At 35.8% G+C, this 20205-nt stretch overlaps 1 protein-coding gene across 3 annotated transcripts in view; it reads left to right on the forward strand.

Moving 5' to 3' along the window:
- The window catches only part of CNTN5 (contactin 5), a 666657-nt gene that overhangs the window by 466277 nt on the left and 180175 nt on the right, over window positions 1-20205 (forward strand). The gene's annotated exons all lie outside the window — the stretch shown is intronic.

Consider the following 20205-nt stretch of genomic DNA (forward strand, 5'->3'; position numbering starts at 1 on the left):
ATGTGCAGAGAGAAGCTGGAGCCATACCTCTGTACCAAGTAAAGCCCTTCTGCATTTCCAGCTTCTGAGAGCGGTCAAAACCTGGAACTGCTGTGTCTCCCAGGTGCATACTATGCAGAGCAGCAGCAGCTGAGCTGTTTTCCTATCTAGTGCTGGTTTCATACCTTTACACGCCCACATATTTTAAGCACAGTTTTCTGTTAGAGAGTGTTTGAATATACAAACAGGTTATTTCACAGAATGACTTAATATCTTCTTGTCAATGTACTTCTACTCAATGGAACAGCCAACATGCCCACAGAAAATCATTTAAGCTCCCTGCACAAAACCTGTATACATTGTAGGACTACTTGTTTCTGTACATTACATACTGTACAATAACAAGGTTCACTTTACATGGGTTTAAGAACAACGGCTGCCTCCAGACAGACTTCAGATACTGGTGACCAGCTGAGTCTTTCCAGAATAACTCATCTGACTAACACTCAGATCTAAAACCCAGAAGGTAATTTTTTCTGAACTGTTATTCTCTGAAAATATTTTTCTCATTATAAGCATTGCATATAATAGATATGCATCATTTACAAATGGGTGTTTTATACTCTTCTGCTGCTTTTCAGTAATACTGATTCTGACACAAAAGTAGAGTCACAAAGTGATAAATTAGTGCCATTCAGTTTTGCTCTGAATATACAATTGCTAAATTTATCCTCTGTGAGACTATGTGAAGCCAAAGAAATGATATAAGGGATTGATTTGACCCCTTTCATCTACAATTTCAACAGATTAATTAATTGCATTTCATTTTCTTTATCACTAGGACTTTTCATTGAATACATTTTTGTTTCTCTTGTAGACTGTGGTTTACACAGGCTGTTGGAAAATATTTATATCCCACATTGACCTTTTGTGCCTCTGGGCATTGCCTATTTCAATAACAAAGACAAAGGGAAACTGATGCACATGTGGGTTTATATTTGCATAAATCCATTTATTTCGGTGACACAAAGTATATGAGAGAATCAGCTCAGAGACCTGGTACCTAAATGATTTAATGTATTAACCTATTGAACTGTCAGAATTTTTTTAGGAAGACAGTTCATGTGAAGGGCGTATGTCAATCCTCTACTACTGTACGCAGGGGGTTTAATTTTTTGGTAGTTATTCAGTAGAAAGAGTTGAATATCCAGAAAAGATTTAGACGAAAACATTGCAAAACCATAAATAGACTACTCAAAAGTGTGATTTCTGAGGAGATAATATTGATAAGATCCTCACCCATACAAATGAGGGAAAAATCTAAACTTACAAAGACAAATTGTGTCTTCCTGCCACTAGCGACTATATTGAATAATTTGATAGAAATGAAACTTGTAGTTTGTTGAATGTCACAGCTGTCCCCCGAGTTCCCTATATTTGTCAACATTAAAGGGTGCCCATTTACTCAAGTAGTAGAGGCTCATGTTTTTAGCACTAAGAGATTCTGACTGAATCTGTCATGGTAAATCTTTATAAATACTGAGGCAAAGCTATTTCAATTATTTTAATAATAATTTAAAAATTATTTAGAGTTTTCTGAAGTAATTACAGCAATAATAGGGCAAAGTTTAAGAGCTGAAAATTAAGGACTCATTCAGACACTTAGCAGGAATCAGTCCCTGTTGATGAGATCCATTTATCCCATGAGAGGACTAATCAATACTGCATTCAGTTTCAGACCCACTGGCAGAGAGGAAACGTTAATAAAGAGGGACTTCAAGGGCACCCACTAAGTGATGTGGACTGGAGCACTTGACCTGAGAGGAGGGTCTGGGGGAGCTGATTTTTTCAATGTGGAGCAGAGAAGGCTTCACGTGACCTAAGAACATCTCCCCAGGGCCTACAGAGAGGTTTAGCATGGAGATGAATCCAGACTTTTCAAACTGGTGACTGTCAGGGTGAAAAAAGAAAACAGGCTCAAAGTAGATTGAGACTTATAAGCAGGAACTTTTTCCCCATAACAACAGCAAGGCAGTAGCACAGGTTCCCCAGAGAGGTTGTGCGATGTCAGTCCATGGAGGTTTTCAAGACCCAATTAGATGAAACTACAAGCAACCTGATCTGACCCTGTGGATGACCTTGCTTAAATGGGCTTTGGACCAGAAACATCCTGAGGTCCCTTCCACGCTGAATTATCCCCTGACCCTATGATGTCACCAACTTCTAGTTCCTATATGTCCATCCTCTTTTAAATACCTTTGACTTCATTATTGCAATAAGCACTGTGGGTCTATATTGTGGCACTCAAGTGCCAGTTACTGCAGCTAGGGCTGTGAAGAACGGTATTTTCAGTTTATTCATAAGAGAAGTAAAGACTCGTACATCCATGTTTTGAGAGATAGAACTGACTGACAGGAAGTCCTTTGACATCAAATTGGATTACACAGAGAAATTGGAAGCAAAAAATATCTCTTTATCTTGATTTAAATACAGAAAATTCTTTGGAAGGATGACTTAGTTCTTCACTTTAGGAAGAACATAAAATAGAACACTAAACATCTAGCTTTGGATTTCTGAACTTACTACTAAAGGGTTTTAATTCAGGAATTTGAGCAACTAAGATTTGTTTAGGGGAAAAAGTCAAAATAAAGCATAAGAATTGTAAGGGATTTCCCCCCCAGTACTGTGAGCTTGTTGATATGACAGAGTATCTAAATGACAAGCTGTCTCTTCAGGTTCATAAAATTTGGTTGAATGTACAGTTAATGGATAGAAGACATAAAGTATCCTCAAGAAAGATCAGATTTAGTTTTAAAATAAAGGTTTTACATGTGCCCTGAAAAAAATGAAAGACATGTTTATAAGCTTACATTATGCAAGAGGAAAAAAAACAGCTACAAAACAGGACTTGTGTCCCCTGGTTGTGTGGCACTGTGGCATTTGAAGGTCAAGTTGCAATGAAAGCTCTGGCTCCATCTGCCAGAATTCTTGTAGGAGGACAAAAGATGAAAGCAGTTCCACTATTCTATCCCTGGATCTGGCACAAAGGCTCTGCTTACCAATAGAAACACTGAAGGACACACAAGCACAAATGATAAGCAGTCAGACTCCTCCAGATTTTCCCCTTCTAAATATTGATGTCTGTCATCTAGGGAGAGCTTGTTTTCTCCTGCTTAGCATTTGGTCATCATTGTTAAATACCATCTGGATCATCGGATTCAGGTCTATCTCCTCCCTCAGATGCCATCCTTCAGTTATGAAAGAGCAGCTTACTGCCACAAACAAGGGTTTTGGGGTAGGACAATATTCAGGGGAACTTAATAACTAGCATTTGTCTTTCAAATACTGGTGCTAAGAATTGCAAAGGAATTGTAAATATCCTCTTTTTATACTGCTTCTGTGACTCTTCCAGTAAGAGTAGGCATACCTTGTGTAAAAATCACACATTATACAGAAAGCATGGGTGAACTTCTTTACTGTAAGATATAGTACAGAGAAAATGTAAATTACTTTAATCCACAGTAGTTAAACTGCATTTCAGGTTTGAATTTGTATGTTAACCATAAGGTCGTGAGTGGCACCTACAGAGGATGTCCTACTCTTTCTTCTGACTAGAAGAGGAATGTCCAACATTTTTCCACCACTTTTTGCTGTTGTGAGCTATACTTGAAACCTTTCTCTCAGTTCTGCAGACATAGTAAGCTTGACTTTCCATATCCAGCTAATCAATTCAAGGTCATATATGGGATAGAATTAATCTGTAGAAAACCTATTTATCAAGACTCCTGTGAAAACTTACTGGAATCAGCTGCTACATGAAAATATTCATATTGCTTAACCAAATGAGAAAGAATCTTGTTTCAGAATTTGCCTGAATGACAACTCCTGAAAGGTTGGTTCCATGCTTTCTGAATGACAAGCCATCATTCCACAATAAGAATATGTGCCAACAACTTATGCACTGCAAATGTACTAGAGCTCTTCTCAGAAGCTTACTGAAACTGTATACATTTTCTCATCATTGATATAATTGATGTGTAGACTCTCAGTGCAAAACAACCATGGAATATAATCTCAAATGCATACATGTGTACCCTTGAACACATTACTTTTTTTGCTTTTTCTTATTTATAGATGAGATAAAAAGCAAGGGCACAGTAAGACCTTTGAACCTTAACTAAGACTTTTCATATCTGAAATATGTTATTTTGGATGCTTAGAATGAGTCTAGCTGAGCAAGAGAGGCTTGCCTTTAACCAAGATCTATTTAAATATTTAAACAATTTGTTCTCCCCATCCCTGCCTGAAAGATTACATAAAGTTAATGATTCTGGAGATTACATTTCATATTATATAAAAGAAAAGCAGGACAATAGCTATTTTACCAAACAACTACTGAGCACCCTGCTGGAGGCAAACAGAGTTTGTGTCCCTTTCATGGCTACTTTATTGGACATGTCTTCTCTTCAGGCACTGTGCCATGAGCATCTGTGCCAACTCTGCTAAAAAGCAGTGTCTATAAGATCTAACAAGACTGACCAGTCACTGTGGTTGCCTACAAAATGCTTCAGGAAAGGTTCGTGAGTCTTGTGGAGAATTTCACTGGAGTAACATAAGACAAAGTGACACTTACAAAAACTGGAGAGAAAAAATACCTGAAATTTCATTTAGTTTCCCAGTGATCCCAATTACAAAATTAATGTCAAACTAATGAAGAAAAAATATATTCTTGGCATATAGGTGAAGTTTTATTTTCAGTCAATCTGTTCTGTTTGCTCTGCTGATGGACTTGACTTAAATTATTTATGTTGCATTAAAATTAATCATTTTCAAACTAAACTTGTTGAAAGAACTGAATTCTGTTCTCAGGCCAGAGATCACTCGATTACACTGGTTTCCATTTTCACTTTATTTTATATTGTGTCTACTTCTTTGCCTTTAGCCTCGTGGGTTGCTGTTATAGGTGTGTGCTTTTTTTCTGTACAAGCTATCTCTAGATTTTAAAGCATTAATCTGTGCCATGTCTCAGTGATTTCTATAGACTACCTTGCATCTTCAGCCTCAAGTGTTTAATTCAAATCCCTGTAAAAGCAATAGGCTTCTATTGACCAGCTACATATTTCTTTAACATGACTTCATGGCCCACTGAAGATTCCAGGACTGTTGGTCAGAAATCACTGTTTTACTACTTTACTTGCCAGATGTAAAAGTATTTGTTCAGCTGTTTGGGTTTTCTTTATCGTATTGATTATATCATAGTCCTATTCACTCAATATTTTAAAAGACGACAAGTGCAGACAGGGGACCAAAACCATTTCTTTCTAATAGATAATCAACAAGCATCTTCAAAAGAGCAGGGATTTAATATTGACTAGCAAGACATTGGAAACATAAACAATACTGCCATGCAAGCTCATGTATTAAATACTAAGACAGTTGAGTTAAGCAAAGTGATAAAACACAATTGAGATCCTTTCATATGCACCAGATTTCACATTATCTATTTATGCTATGTATTCCTATCAACAGCTGTTATTTGTGTAGTTTGATTATAGACACTGAAATATATGAGTTTATTTAAATTCTCTATGGTAGGCCAGGATATGTCCAAAAACTTACTGATAGAATTGCAATTCAGTAAAGCATGACTGTGAAAAATAATTTTGGGTGTTTAGGACTTATCTTCCCTCCACTTTTAATTTACTAGCCTTTATACATATATCCCATCATATATAATTATGAAGTTCTATTTCAACTCTAACTTAAGACCACAAAGAAGCTCCCAAATAACTTTGAAGTGTTTAAATGATGGTGGCCATTAGAAGGAAGGATTTAACAGGTAGAAATACTCAAGTTGCATTTCTGAGGCAGAGGTTTACATGATAGCAGTCATCTTCTGTGTTGTCAACTTAAAATCAATACCTACACAAAGGCATTGTTTCTCTTGCACTATAGGTGTTTCTAGAGAAGGAAACGGTTTTGTACACTGTCTATAAAGTCAATGCAGTAAAATAGATGCATAACAGATATATTTCCGTTCCTATCCTGTTATTTTTAAAACCTTTTGCTTTTACTGACATTATGAAAAATAAATACGAAATGTTAGCAACTTTTTATGCATGCTGGATTCAGTCTGCAAGTCATCTGAAGCTGGACACTTAATGCAATGTTATGGTACTTCTCCTACCTTCTTTTTTTCCAGTAAGTGTCTTTTGAAAGCACAAAAGATGAGGTCGTCAAAGTATCACTTAGACTCAACTGTATGAGCTAGAGGATTTTCTGTTAGTATATTAATCACCAAACTGGCAGGCAAATATGGAATTCGACATATTGTAAAGTTCTTTAAAAGTCAGTGTAAAATTCTTTAATACATATAACTTTTAGATTTTCTATACTGCAGAACAATATGAAACACATTAGATGTAAAATTAAATGTGTAAATTAGATGCAAATTAAAAGTTGTTTTAAATCTAAAGCTATCACGTTTGCCCTTCAAGAACAGTGTCTTACACTGCCACAACAAGAAAGTCTGTGTGGTTGAAGGCTGAATTTGCCTTTATTTGGAAAGTGATTGGAAAAGTACTACACTTGTATTCTAATCTGTGTACCTTTTATAAAGTTAGTTAGTTTACTTCTAACTAACAAGACTAAAAAACTTTTTCACCTTTTACTAACAAAGGGCTAACACAGTGAAGGGAGTTTGTATTTGACTTTTCTTACTTTTCTCATATGTATCAGAGGAATCCTTTGCCATCTTCTACTCAGTTTTATTAGGGCATTGTAGACAAAATAATGATATTGAGAAAAAAATCTGCAGATCAAAGAAATAGTAAAGTATCTTTAAATATATTTCATTCTCCTTTAATGTCAAATATCTACACTACAGACACCTGCAACTGATCTAATTGTTTAGATTCCCTGCTTAATCTGATGAACTGCTAGAATGCAATTCATTCATCTCAAGCTGACACCTAAGACAGGTCAAATGAATCAAGTCTTTGAAATGTCTATTTCTTTGCATTGCCTTCAAAGGAAAATTAGGATGATTGGCTCAGACATAACTATCAGGCAACTGAACTGAATGCTGAGAATGAAGTTTAGAACACAAATATTGCATTTCTGGTGACATGTTGGAAGGAAAGAAATCCTCTAAGTAACAAAAAATCCCAAATAAAAGACATAATAATTTCAAATGTACTATCATATTCAAAGTCATTTGAATAAAAATAAATTTTAAAAAATTCTATCTCTGCATTAACATTATACTGCTACGTTTGAAAGTAATCACACCTTAATCACTTCAATGACTAGTCTCACACTACCATTCATTTTAGGTTTGCTTACATTTGATTCTCAGTTGTGAGGCCGCTCCTTGAATCCTGTGTTTAGTTCTGGGCCCCTCACCACAAGAAGGATGTTGAGGCTCTGGAGCGAGTCCAGAGAAGAGCAACGAAGCTGGTGAAGGGGCTGGAGAACAGGCCTTATGAAGAACGGCTGAGAGAGCTGGGGTTGTTTAGCCTGGAGAAGAGGAGGCTGAGGGGAGACCTCATTGCTCTCTACAACTACCTAAAAGGAGGTTGTGGAGAGGAGGGTGATGACCTCTTCTTCCAAGTGACAGGGGACAGGACAAGAGGGAATGACCTCAAGCTCCGCCAGGGGAGGGTCAGGCTGGACATTAGGAAAAAAATTTTCACAGAAAGGGTCATTGGGCACTGGAACAGGCTGCCCAGGGAGGTGGTGGAGTCACCTTCCCTGGAGGTGTTTAAGGTACAGGTGGACAAGGTGCTGAGGGGCATGGTTTAGTGATTGATAGGAATGGTTGGACTCGATGATCCAGTGGGTCTCTTCCATCCTGGTGATTCTATGATTCATTGATTCATGTTTGGTAGCCTGTAGAAATTTATGATGTGATTTCATCTGAATCAGTAAGTTTAAATACTCTAGCATGACGTTGTTATTTGGAATGAGCTTAACCACATTCACTTATAACCTACAATCCACATTTTATTGTTAACTAGAAACATGTAATATTTAGTAGCAACTGACTAGGATAATATTAATGTATACTAACACTATAGTTGTTCTTGTCAATAGTTTGCAATTACGCTTATAAAAATCCCACTTCCTCTCCTTTGAGTGCAAAACATGTAAAATGGGTTACAATGAATTAACCAAAATATTTTCAATTAAATTAATTTTATAGCATTGATGCAGTTCTCCTCTGGTGTTAAGGTACCAGATCCTTAAAAGTCAGTTCCTGAGATGAGATTTCTTCAATCATTATTAAAGTGATAACATTGTAGCAATCCCGTATCATTTTCCTGTTCTTTATCGCAGATCACTGAAAAGGATTCACTATTTTTATTTATCTTTTCTAAGAGTATCTCTTCATTTGCTATTATTTTTTTGTGTAAAAAAAATGCATTAAATCTATGTTAAAAGTCATATTCTGATGTATATAATTTAAATACACACATTTAAATCAGTAAAGTAATCCCACTGAATTTAAGGGGATCATTTCTAGAAATGAACTTAAACACATAATGTTTGTTCGTATGATCAGCTGGACTCTCTAGGACATTGATTTAGAAAATCCGAGGTTTTCCTAAAAGAAAATGAAAAGAAAAAGAATTTTCTCATTTTAAGTTCAGAATATTTTTTCCTAGACTTAAGCATTTGTCACTGTAAAAAGTTTTCTGTAGTGTAAATTACTCTCATAACTTTTCTCTAAAGCTTTTTGGATTTGTCATCCTCTTTTTACAAGTTTGACGTCAGAACAACAAATCATGCTTATGTAACAGAGAAATTTCCAACAGACCTGTTTTTCAGGCAGCAAACTTCAGCCTTTTTTTTGGTAAAAACAACTACAGGGGAAAATAAGCTACTTTTATAATATATAATGTTAGCCATCTAGATCTCAAAAGGTACGAATAAGATATTCGTACTGAAATATTGCAGACTCACATATGCAGAAATTCACTCATTATATTTTGATAGTAGGATTCTTTGGCTGCGTCAAGTCCTTTGTAAATTAATACCTTATATGCATGAGAAATCCTTTCAGTACCTCTGAGGTTACCGATCTGCTTATTCTAAGCCTTTTGGTCATCATCTGGCAAGGTTGCTGCAGAAACTGTCATTCTGTAAGAATTTATCTGTGGACTTCTTTACTGATTTTCCCTTTGAAATTCATTAATATCCTATTAATTCTTTACATAATTTCATACTATTAAAATCAGATCAGCCACCTTTATAGTCTTCACTTAGCAGTCTCTAATTATTGGTCTATTTCAGTATAAAATCCAGGCACTCTTTTTAATACGTTGACAATTTTTTTTTCTGAAGTGAAGTTTCCAGTCCTTCAAAATGGTTATTCACTACAGAAGCCTGGCTTATCTCCTTGCTGGTAAAAATGATCAAATGCACACCGCAATAGCTAGACTTCTTTTTCACATTTTTCCTCCCTGTCCCCTTTTATGTCTGAGATCTGATTCTCTCTAAATAACTGTTGCAACCGTTTTATGATAACTTAGTACACCAGGTCTGATTCCTCTAACAGAAGTTTTCCTATTACATTGAGAATTCATATATTCCATGCTCAGAATTTTTCCAGTCTATTTTTTTTAAAAAACTTCTCAGGGGTTGATTTTGACCATACTATGGAGCCCAGTGCTTTCTGTTGGCAATTTTGTCTAAAGACAGTCCTGTGATTATGATATACTATGGCTTAAAGCCTTACAAGTACTGTGTAATTCATTAGCAGTAATGTAGGAGAAAATATGGTTCTTTGGTACAATACTCAGACCGGTCTTGTGAGCAGATTCAGTTGACTGAAGTGGAAATATCTGCCTTTTGGGAATATTTTTTCTGCTTTTTTAATTAAAGGATTGCTTACTACTATGGCTAGGTATCACTGATAGCTTAGCATGGTCTAACATTTGATTCTCTCTTGTGTGTTATATGGTCAGCAGTCCATATAACAAGAGAAGCTATCCTGCTATTCTTCCCTGCTGCATAAGTAATGCTACCAAATTATCCATAATTTCCAAGCCAACATCTTTCACAGCTTTTATAGTGCTTATTTTCAGTAACGGAAATATGTGTCATTATTACAGCTGGGACATACTTGGCAGTAATTTACTTTGCCCAAGGAAGGTCAGTTAAAAAGAGAAGCAATTATTAGATTGCTTAAAGAAATCAATTCATATTGTGGAACATATTACTGACTTAGTTCAGGAAACACTTTACTTTTATTTGTATTGATCAACAGGCAATAATATATAATTGTGACAAATGATAAAGGAGTTTAAATGATCAGATGAACTACTGAGGGATTGCTGCCTGATGCAGATTCCTAAAACAATGACTGTGATTACATCTTAGTTCAACCTTGTCACTACATGGCAGCCTTCCTGGTACTACTGATGTATCTGTGTCTGAATTCAATTTCTTATATGGATATCAGGAGAGGAGAAAGGAGAGGAGAGGAGAGGAGAGGAGAGGAGAGGAGAGGAGAGGAGAGGAGAGGAGAGGAGAGGAGAGGAGAGGAGAGGAGAGGAGAGGAGAGGAGAGGAGAGGAGAGGAGAGGAGAGGAGAGGAGAGGAGAGGAGAGGAGAGGAGAGGAGAGGAGAGGAGAGGAGAGGAGAGGAGAGGAGAGGAGAGGAGAGGAGAGGAGAGGAGAGGAGAGGAGAGGAGAGGAGAGGAGAGGAGAGGAGAGGAGAGGAGAGGAGAGGAGAGGAGAGGAGAGGAGAGGAGAGGAGAGGAGAGGAGAGGAGAGGAGAGGAGAGGAGAGGAGAGGAGAGGAGAGGAGAGGAGAGGAGAGGAGAGGAGAGGAGAGGAGAGGAGAGGAGAGGCATGATAAACAAGCACTCTGACACTATCCTATGACAGAATTAAGAAATAAGTGGCATGGAAGAATAGCAATAGATTGTAAAAAGAGTGGTAGGAGATGTAAATGCCCTTTAGAGAGCATTTGATACAGCTTTAACCAAGATCTTGTGAAATTTTGAAGTCTACAAAGATTTCACTTTACTGACATGACAAATAAATAGTATGCCATTAATTGGCCACACATTACATCATAAAATGAGTGATCACACCACCTTCACAAGGATTTTAATTGATGCATTCTAGTTTACAGATTGAAAAGGGTAAAGTACATAGACAATGATTTGTAGTAGCTCAGCTGACTGGTGACAATTTATTTATATTTGGTGACTCTTGCTTGTTCAATTACATGCTCATATCTTAAACTGTGATTTGATGTGACTCATATCACTTGGTATTAAGTAGAATAACATGCTCCAATACAAACTGCCTTTTTAAAATGCTACCTGGGATCATATGTAACAAGCATCTGCTGCCTAAGAAACACTCTATGTTTGTAACATCTTAATTTGCAGTTGAGATATTAAACTAAGACCAAGGATTCCCACATTTACTCCATGGATATATCAAAGCACTAAGCTATTTTGTCACAATTGATTTGTAGGTCACATTGAGCACTACAACTAAAAGAAGAATAAATAAATAATTTCTTGGAGATTATGATCACTTTCTTTCCTTTATGACAGACAAGAAGTGAAGTATGGAGGCATTTATACACATTAGTCTAGTGGAAAGTCAGCACTTTGAAATGACTTGTATAGAGTGGAGTCAGAATTCAATGTCATACCTCACAGAAATGTTGTCCACAAGCCTCCAGCTATTAGTGTAGTCCGGACAGTCATGCTGTTCTCAAAACCTTATACCTGAATAACAGTTCTCAGACACTCTTACTGTTGATACACATATAACTTGAATTTCTGAAACAAATCTCAATTTCTGCAAAATACAATTCAGTCAGAAAAAAAACAAAGAAAAAGAAACCATGGCCATAAGATTATTAAGCATCTCTACATTGTTATCTTCATAATAGGACCCTGGAAGGATGGGCTTTGGTTTTATTTTCTGAGTGTCTGTCTATACTGCCCTTGCTAAATTTATGTCACTAAAAACAAATATACATGAAGTTAAAAAATTCTTTGCTTGAATCTGTAAACCTGTTTGCTTTGTAGTTAGTAAAAATAAATCATTAATTCTTTACTAGGATTAATATCTTATTAAATTAGAGATCTAGACTAGGTCAAATGAAACACGTCATGGAAATAGCATAGCATTCAGTCAGTACAGCATAAAAGAAGCAAGATAGCTTCTAATGCATAAGCTGTAGAAATTCTAAAAAAATTAATTTAGGTGGGGTCAACATCATCTCTTCTGAATCTGATAAAGCTTACTTCCTTTGCCACCTTTCCCTGATGAGAATAATTTAATTTCTTAATGTTTTTTATCTTTTTTTTCTGATAAATTCCAGCATTGGCAAAACCAGATTTGCAGCATAAAAGGTAGGGGAAAGGGCCCTCGACCTTTTGCAAGTTTTGCAACATTAACCTATACATGTTGAAGAAAAGCCATTATGTTATCTTTGGGACCAGATCCATGAGCTAGAAGTAATAAATATACATCTGCAATGATTTACGCTTTAATATTAATTAACTGAATGAAATACAGAATATTTTGTGCTTAATGACTGATTGGAACAGACTGATTGGAAAAGGGCATTTTTGCTTATTACTAACACTGCTACAGATCAGTCTGCTATGAACTGCAACACCTATATGATGATTTCCCAATAAATTATAGGGAAGAGATTAGTGACTATTAATTCTATATGACATCGTATGATGCGAAACTATACTATGTCATTCCATGCTTAATCATGGCAAAATCTAACTGGCATTGCTATCTTTAGTCACTAATTAAAGGAAGGAAAACTTACATCTAGTGGAAGAAAGTTACAATAGACAAAATGGTATTTGTAATATCTCCTTGAATTTTTGGAATTATTCTAATTGAAAATAGTGACTAAAAAAAAAAAAACAAAACAAGAAAAAGAGGAGCAATCACAAGCATAAAGGAAAAAAGCAAGGAAGTAGATATAACAATATCATTTATACAGAATTTATACAGGTTAGTGTAACCTTCTCTTTAAATTGTATAGATATGGATTTGATTGGTTGACTGGTGGATAAGGAATTGGTTGGTCAACGGCTTAATCTCCAGATGGAGATCCATGACAAGTGGTGTCCCTCAGGGGTCCAGACTGGGACGAGGACTGTTTAATATTTTCATCAATGATATAGACAGAAAGATTGAGTGCACCCTCAGCAAGTTTGCAGATGACACCAAGATGAGCATTGCAGTTGTCACAACAGAAGGATAGGATGTCATCCAGAGGGACCTGAACAAGATGGAGAAGTGGGCCTGTGTGAACCTCATGAGGTTGAACAAGGCCAAGTGCAAGGTCCTACACGTGGGTCAGGGCAATCTGCAATTTCAGAACAAGATAGGAGATGACATGATTGAGACCAGCCCCATGGAGAAAGACTTGGAGGTGCTGATTGATGAGAAGCTTGACATGACCTGGCAATGTGTGCTTTCAGCCCAGAAAGCCAAACATATCCTGGGCTGCATCAAAAGAAGCATGGCCAGCAAGTAAAGGAAGGTGATTCTCTCCCTCTACTCTGCTCTTGTGAGACTGCACCTGGAATATTCTGTCCAGTTCTAGAATCCTCAAAATAAGAAGGATATGGAACTGTTGGAATGGGAACAGAGGAGGGCTACAAAGATGATCAGGAAACTGCAGGACCTTTGCTCTGAAGACAATCTGAGAGAGGTGGGTTCAGCAGGAGAAGAAAAGGCTCCTTGGAGACCTTGCAGCAGCTTTCCAGTACATGAAGGGGGACTTCAGGACAGCTGAGGAGGGACTTTTTACAAAGGCATGTAGTGATAGGATGAGGGGAAATGGATTTAAATAGAAAGCGGGAAGATTTAGGCTAGGCATAAGGAAGAAATTCTTCACAATGAGGGTGTGAGGCACTGGTGCAGTTTGCCCAGGGAAGCTGTGGCTGCCCCATCCCTGAAGGTGCTCAGGGCCAGGTTGGATGGGGCCTTGAGCAGCCTTATCTGGTGGGAGGTGTCCCTGTCCATGGCAGGAGGGTTGGAACTGGATGATCTTTGAAGGTCCCTTCCGACACAGACCATTCTATGATTCTGTGATTCTATGATCTCTCTGTGCCTGCAAGATGTGTTAAAATGGACGCAAATAGATAAGCGTGTTTCTCAAAACACAGATAACATTATGTAAAACAGTGTGTTTACAAAAAATAAATTGCTTATATTACCAAAGTGAAAATCTATTTGCTCAGAAGCTCTGGAAACAGTACCATTTATTGACCCACTTCATTTCTGTGACTAAATGTTGACAATCATATTTGAAAATCTTTAATTTGTTATGTAAATTTTGTTGTTTATTTGATTAGTTTTAGCTGTTGCTTCTAAATGATAAATCATGAATGGAATGATAAGATGAAAAATTCTTAACTATAGTATTTCCACTTGGTTCTGTGTTGTGCTTTGATGTTACAGTATGCAGATATGAAAGACAGCTGAGAAGCATGCTGAAATAAATCTTGTGGGAATAGATGAAACCTGACAGGCACAGAATTATTGTAGTTAATTAATCACAGCCATCAACAACTGTAACTACAAACATCTGAAACACCATGCAATTAACATGGCAAGTTGAATCATATGGTAGCTCTACAGTTTTCAACACAAACTTGTTTTTTTATTCTATATGTAAATATTTCTACTTCTAATTCACTTTGATCAAGTACTTCATGATTTATGAGTGCAGATATCCTACTGAAGTTCAGGGAGATTTTGAGATCTACAAATTCCCTTTCTTCTTCAAGGCTCAGGGAAGAATTAAGCTTTATTGATGATGCTGATGGTATTCATTGATGCTGTTTTAACAAAATAAAAAATCCTTCAAAGCTCCCATATATATAAGATTTCTGGGGTAGCCTTTCATAAAAAACTACATTATGAAAAATTAGTAGCTGATAAAGAAGAAACTGTGGAATAAATATATCTATCCATATTTTATATAAAGTCTACATGGGATAACAGATCGTTAATATTTTAATTGGAAAGCTGTATATCCTTTTAGGCAGTATAGCACTGTAAAAAGAGGCAAATTCTATATTTTGTCTAATATAAAATTCCCTAATTTTCTAATTAATAACAATCATAAATAATAATCTAATTTGTGAAGGAAATGAAAAAGAAAAAAATATTATATTACATTTCATACAAGAATCAATAAAACATTTCAGGAAATAGTTCTATATATTTATTATCTTCACCACAATAGTTAATCTTTACTACATAAGTTATACCATGACAGCATGTATTAGCCACATTAATGTATTGATGACTTCTCTGTGACTAGAAATGCAAAAACTACAAAAAATATTCCCTTCTTATGAAGTAAACAACTAATCATAGACAGCTATATGGAGATGGACAATAAACAAGTTAATAATACCGTTAGCAGTAGACTAAGTATTTTTTGATTGTTATAATAAGTAAAAATGCTATTCATAAAAATACGTCATTCAGAACAGAAAAAAATAATCCTCCTTCACTTAACTACTCCTCTTCATTTCATAGTGAATATTTGGTTCAGGGTTAATTAATCAATAGTGTATGCATTATATTTTATGCTGACAGACTGGTAGAAAGAAAACTCATTATTTTTACAGGAACATGCTCAAGGACCACCACTGTTCAAAGATCCTTTAATGACTTTTTTCCACCTGAATAAAAAACCTCTACATTGCAGTATCTGAGAACGTTTCTGGAAAATGTTTATTTAAATATAAGAAAAAAGTATCTAGAAGTGCCTTTTTTTCCTTCATCTTTTACATTGTCAGAGAGGAAACTTTAAGCTTTCTCCTATGTTCCTTGTCATCTTTTGTGGGAAAGCCTTCAAAACATCTATATAACCACCCACTTCCTTCAAAACTCTTCTGTGGGGTCTGCAATGGGTCTCTCTACAGAGACACAGGGTGTGTGGTGTATAGGCTTAAAAATATAACATTGCTTCCCTGTAGTCTGTCTCTGTTGTACTTTGTTATATACTTGCATATTAGCTTCTCTGAGAAAAAAATGACCTTTCTGAGGTCATGTCAGAGTGATCATCCATGAAGGATTCAAAAGCTTTCTGGTAATAAATAATAACAGCAGCAATGACAATAAGCATGATACATTCTAAAGCACTTGAATCTTACCCTTATTTTGTCACCTAAAAGTCATATGGTAATGTAATTTTCAGAAGTTCAGGATGTGTGCTTTTTCAATTAACCATGGTGAGGTGGTGTTTCAGTCATGGCAGAAACCTTTTTGTCTGAGCTTCCTTTCATACCTTTTCTAGTTATAATCTTCAATATGAGAAGTTTCTCTCAGGTCCAGTGAGTGACTTTAATAATATGGCTCCCCCTGTTTCATCTGCTATTCCTAGAAAACAGGTGTATGTCAACACAAAATGATCTATTAATTTCTTTGGACATCTTGATATTAATTCATCCAATGTAAAATTTCTCTGTGCAATCACATATGTCATTTCTTCTTAATACCTACCTTTCATTCTTCTATAGCTTGTGTTTATAGGCTATTAAACACAACATTTGTATTTCCCATTGCTTAGACAGTAAAGACAAAATATGTTTTTGATGTAGGTTTTAATGGAATTTTGAAAACCATATTTTTAATGGAATTCTTTTCACTGTAAATCTTAACTTTGTAAATAGTTACAATACCGTCTCGAGGTCTATTTCTTAGTCACATCCTTCAAATACAAGGAGAGGAAGGCTACCCTCTCTGCAGTGAAAATGAAATGAATAAGATTGTCCTTGGCTTGACAGAAGAATCTTACCTTGTGTAGAGCTATTTTTACCTTATTAGAAAGAATATTGCCTGGTTTACCCTTGTCTTCAGCATATGTCTTTAAAGATTTTAACACATATCATATGATTTCCATTTTAAACTCCATGATAAATTTGGACAGAGAGTTTAATTCTTCCACATCTTCCATGCTAGGTTTATCATGGAGTAGCTGCCTAAAATAAAGAGAGACAGCCACTGCAGACACAGTCATATTATTATACGTGATAGCTACTTTGGATAAGGGATTTGAATGTATCTCCTAAGCTTATAACTTCTGTCAAAGCCTGGGTACTACTCTGAGCTAATTACACCTGAAGTATAAGAAAAAGATCCAGAAAGCATTGCACCAGACCCACTGGATTTAATGTCCTGTGTCTTCACTAGGTTTGGAACTGCTCTACAAATTCCCTCTCACAGAAGTGACTTCCACTGTGTCAAAGATTATTCTCCAGTGACATTGTATAATATTTGTTGAATTGAATATACCTCTAATAATAAGGACAATTGCTCTACTCCTGCCACACCTCCCCCATCCTAAATGTTCTTTAGATGTTTTGCAAATATATTGTTAGTAATGTGTTTATATTAATAAAGTTGACCGACACTCAACTAGGCATTTTCAAAGTGGTCAAACCTGTGCCTCCTGCTAAAGGATATGGAAGGGTTATCTAGGATGTTATCATCTTTGTCTCTAGCACTGAGGCAACAGCAAATTAATTTTTCCGGGCATAAGATGAACACCTGTGGAGCACAAAAAGGCATTTTCTTATCAGTCAACTCTATACATCATAATAGTATGAAAGACATATTCATTCTCTGTGTGGTTGTCTGTCATGCTGCCCATGTTGTGGGTTATACAGTGGCAAGAATACTGAACTGATGACCAGCACCATGGTGTGAGAGGTTAGGGTCCTCTACGCCATCCACCCTGTCTTTTATTTCCTATTTTTTCAGTATTTTTAAAGTAAGATGATAAGCAGCTGAAAAATGTATTAAGTAGTTGCCGTTCTTTTTTTTTCCAAGTGGCTATGTATGAAATGGCTGAGATTTGCAGGAAACTAAATTTCTCTTTAATTCCATTCTTTCATAGAATCATAGAATCATAGAATGGTTTGAGTTGGAAGGGACCATAAAGATCATCAAATTCCAACTACTGTGCCATGGGCATGGACACTTCCCACTAGACCAGGCTGTTCTACATTAAAATAAAAATATTCTACATTCCAGGAGATAGATGTAAATTATGTTTTTCCAAAAAAAATTCGCGAATTAATTCTTTTTTAAGAAGTAATTCAGTATGTCAAATTAAGTTTGTAATCAAAATAAAAAAAAAAATCTAAAAATTCAGATTATTTAGTTTCATGTTTACAAGAAATTGCAGAAACAGTCTGTGAAATCAAATCTCAAAGAAGTATGAAAGATTGCTTCCTTGTGCTGCTCTCCATATAAAATTGCAGAGAATCTCTCCATACACTGACATGAATTTTTACTATTGAATTCCTTTCATACTGCATGTACCAGATTTGTAGTATCAGTTTCAGGTAGTCAGTGGTATTCAAGGTCTTTTCCAGATGTCTGCAGCATAGGTGTTTTTTTCCTCCGAATGGTGGCTAAGAAACTACTGCTATGATAATGTCTATTCCAACATAGAGAGAAATTTCCTATGGATTTCTTACAGAGCAGTTATTTGGACTTCAGAACATCTTCTCAAAACATGTTGCAGTCATGTCACATCAGTTCAAGTTATGTCAACAATTTAAATTCACTGAGGTTTGTTCATTCATCAAGTGTGGAGCTTTGAAGGCATTTGAAGAGTAAATCAAACTGTATGTTTCAGGACAACCATACAGAGAAGATTCATCATATTTTCTTGAGAAGGAAGGCTACAAGAACAATTTTATGGAAATTCAGTGCCATTCTTGCCCGAAAATTTGTCCTTGAAAAAAGTCCTTAAGTATACACACTGTTTTTACAAGAACTCAGCAATAAGGCACTAAAAAAAAAAAAAAGATTATTTTATTCCTAAATTCTGCATTAAAATGAAATATAAACATTGATTTCCTAATAGACTGCAGACAGCATGCATTGATGTATCAGCTTCTTTTTGGAAAAATACAGGGCTTAACATAAACATATGTAACATTTTATACACAAAGTCACATACATGTGAAATTCAGACATGCTAAACTAAGAAACATTTTCATTGCAATCCATACTCTCATCCAAAACAACTGATTATGGAGGGATATAGCAGCCGTGTTATTTTCTAGACATAACATCATAGTAAATACATTGCTGCAGAATGTAGTATCAGGTAACATTAATTACGTGACACCAGATTGGAATGTAACCCATTGTGGGTTTATTTTAAAGTGCAGTGTAATATATCATTAAAAATTTCATAGCAAAATTTTGTATAATCTAGGAATACTGTCCTCTTATTTGTTGTTATTTTTTTTTCTGAAGTTCATCCACCTTTTCTTTATTTAACCATGATATCTATTGCTGAAATGAGAACACTGATTTATTGTAGCCAAAGACAGTGCAAATTTAGATGCATTTCAAAGTTAAGCTTCTGGCTATGTCCAAGATATCTTTTAGAAATGTGAAAAAGCATTTGGACAGATTAAAAGTCTCTTTCTACTAAAATGTTCACCTGAATATATTATTAAATCAATCAAAAAAACCCCAAACTTATATTACTTTTCAAAGTTATTGAAATTCAGTTTTATGTACTATTAGGTATGGAACAATATGTGGAGCTTCAGCATCTGACAGAGAATTGTCAACTGAGTGCAGTTAAGAAAGTAATAATTCTACTCAACCCATTCAAACTGTCCCATGCTGTCTGGCTCATACCAACATCTTGGTCTGTAAACAGAAATGAATAGATATGCCTATGGGTCATTGAATGCCAATAAGAGAGTTGCTCCCACAGGCCCCATCTATTCATATTTTGGATCCTCATTCAGTGCCTGCTGAAGCTTTTGTGTCCTTTTCAATAGTATCTTTGGGTACCCTTATTGCAGCTCTCTTCTCCTTAATCCACATCAGAGAGAAATATCTCTATAAAAAGACCCTGAGTGAACAGAGGCATTAAATGGCATCACTGACACTGAGGAACAGATGAAGACATCAGTCTGATGGCAGAACTGATCTGTCACATCTCTTCTGTTACAGATATACGTGCTAGAGCATAGGTATCCATCTGAAATGTGAATCGAACTCCAATGTTCCCTGTGGTAAATGGAGTGATCAGCTCTTTTGAGAGGCTTTAAATAAATAAAACAAACTGTTCAGAGCTGTGTCCTACAGACTCATTCAAAAGTTTTTGTACAAAAAGTGAAATGTTCCTTATTCTCCTGCTGGAGAAGAACCTTGGAGGGAAAATATGTT

The sequence above is a fragment of the Phaenicophaeus curvirostris genome, chromosome 1 (assembly GCF_032191515.1).
Source record: "Phaenicophaeus curvirostris isolate KB17595 chromosome 1, BPBGC_Pcur_1.0, whole genome shotgun sequence".
Lineage (NCBI taxonomy): Eukaryota > Metazoa > Chordata > Aves > Cuculiformes > Cuculidae > Phaenicophaeus > Phaenicophaeus curvirostris.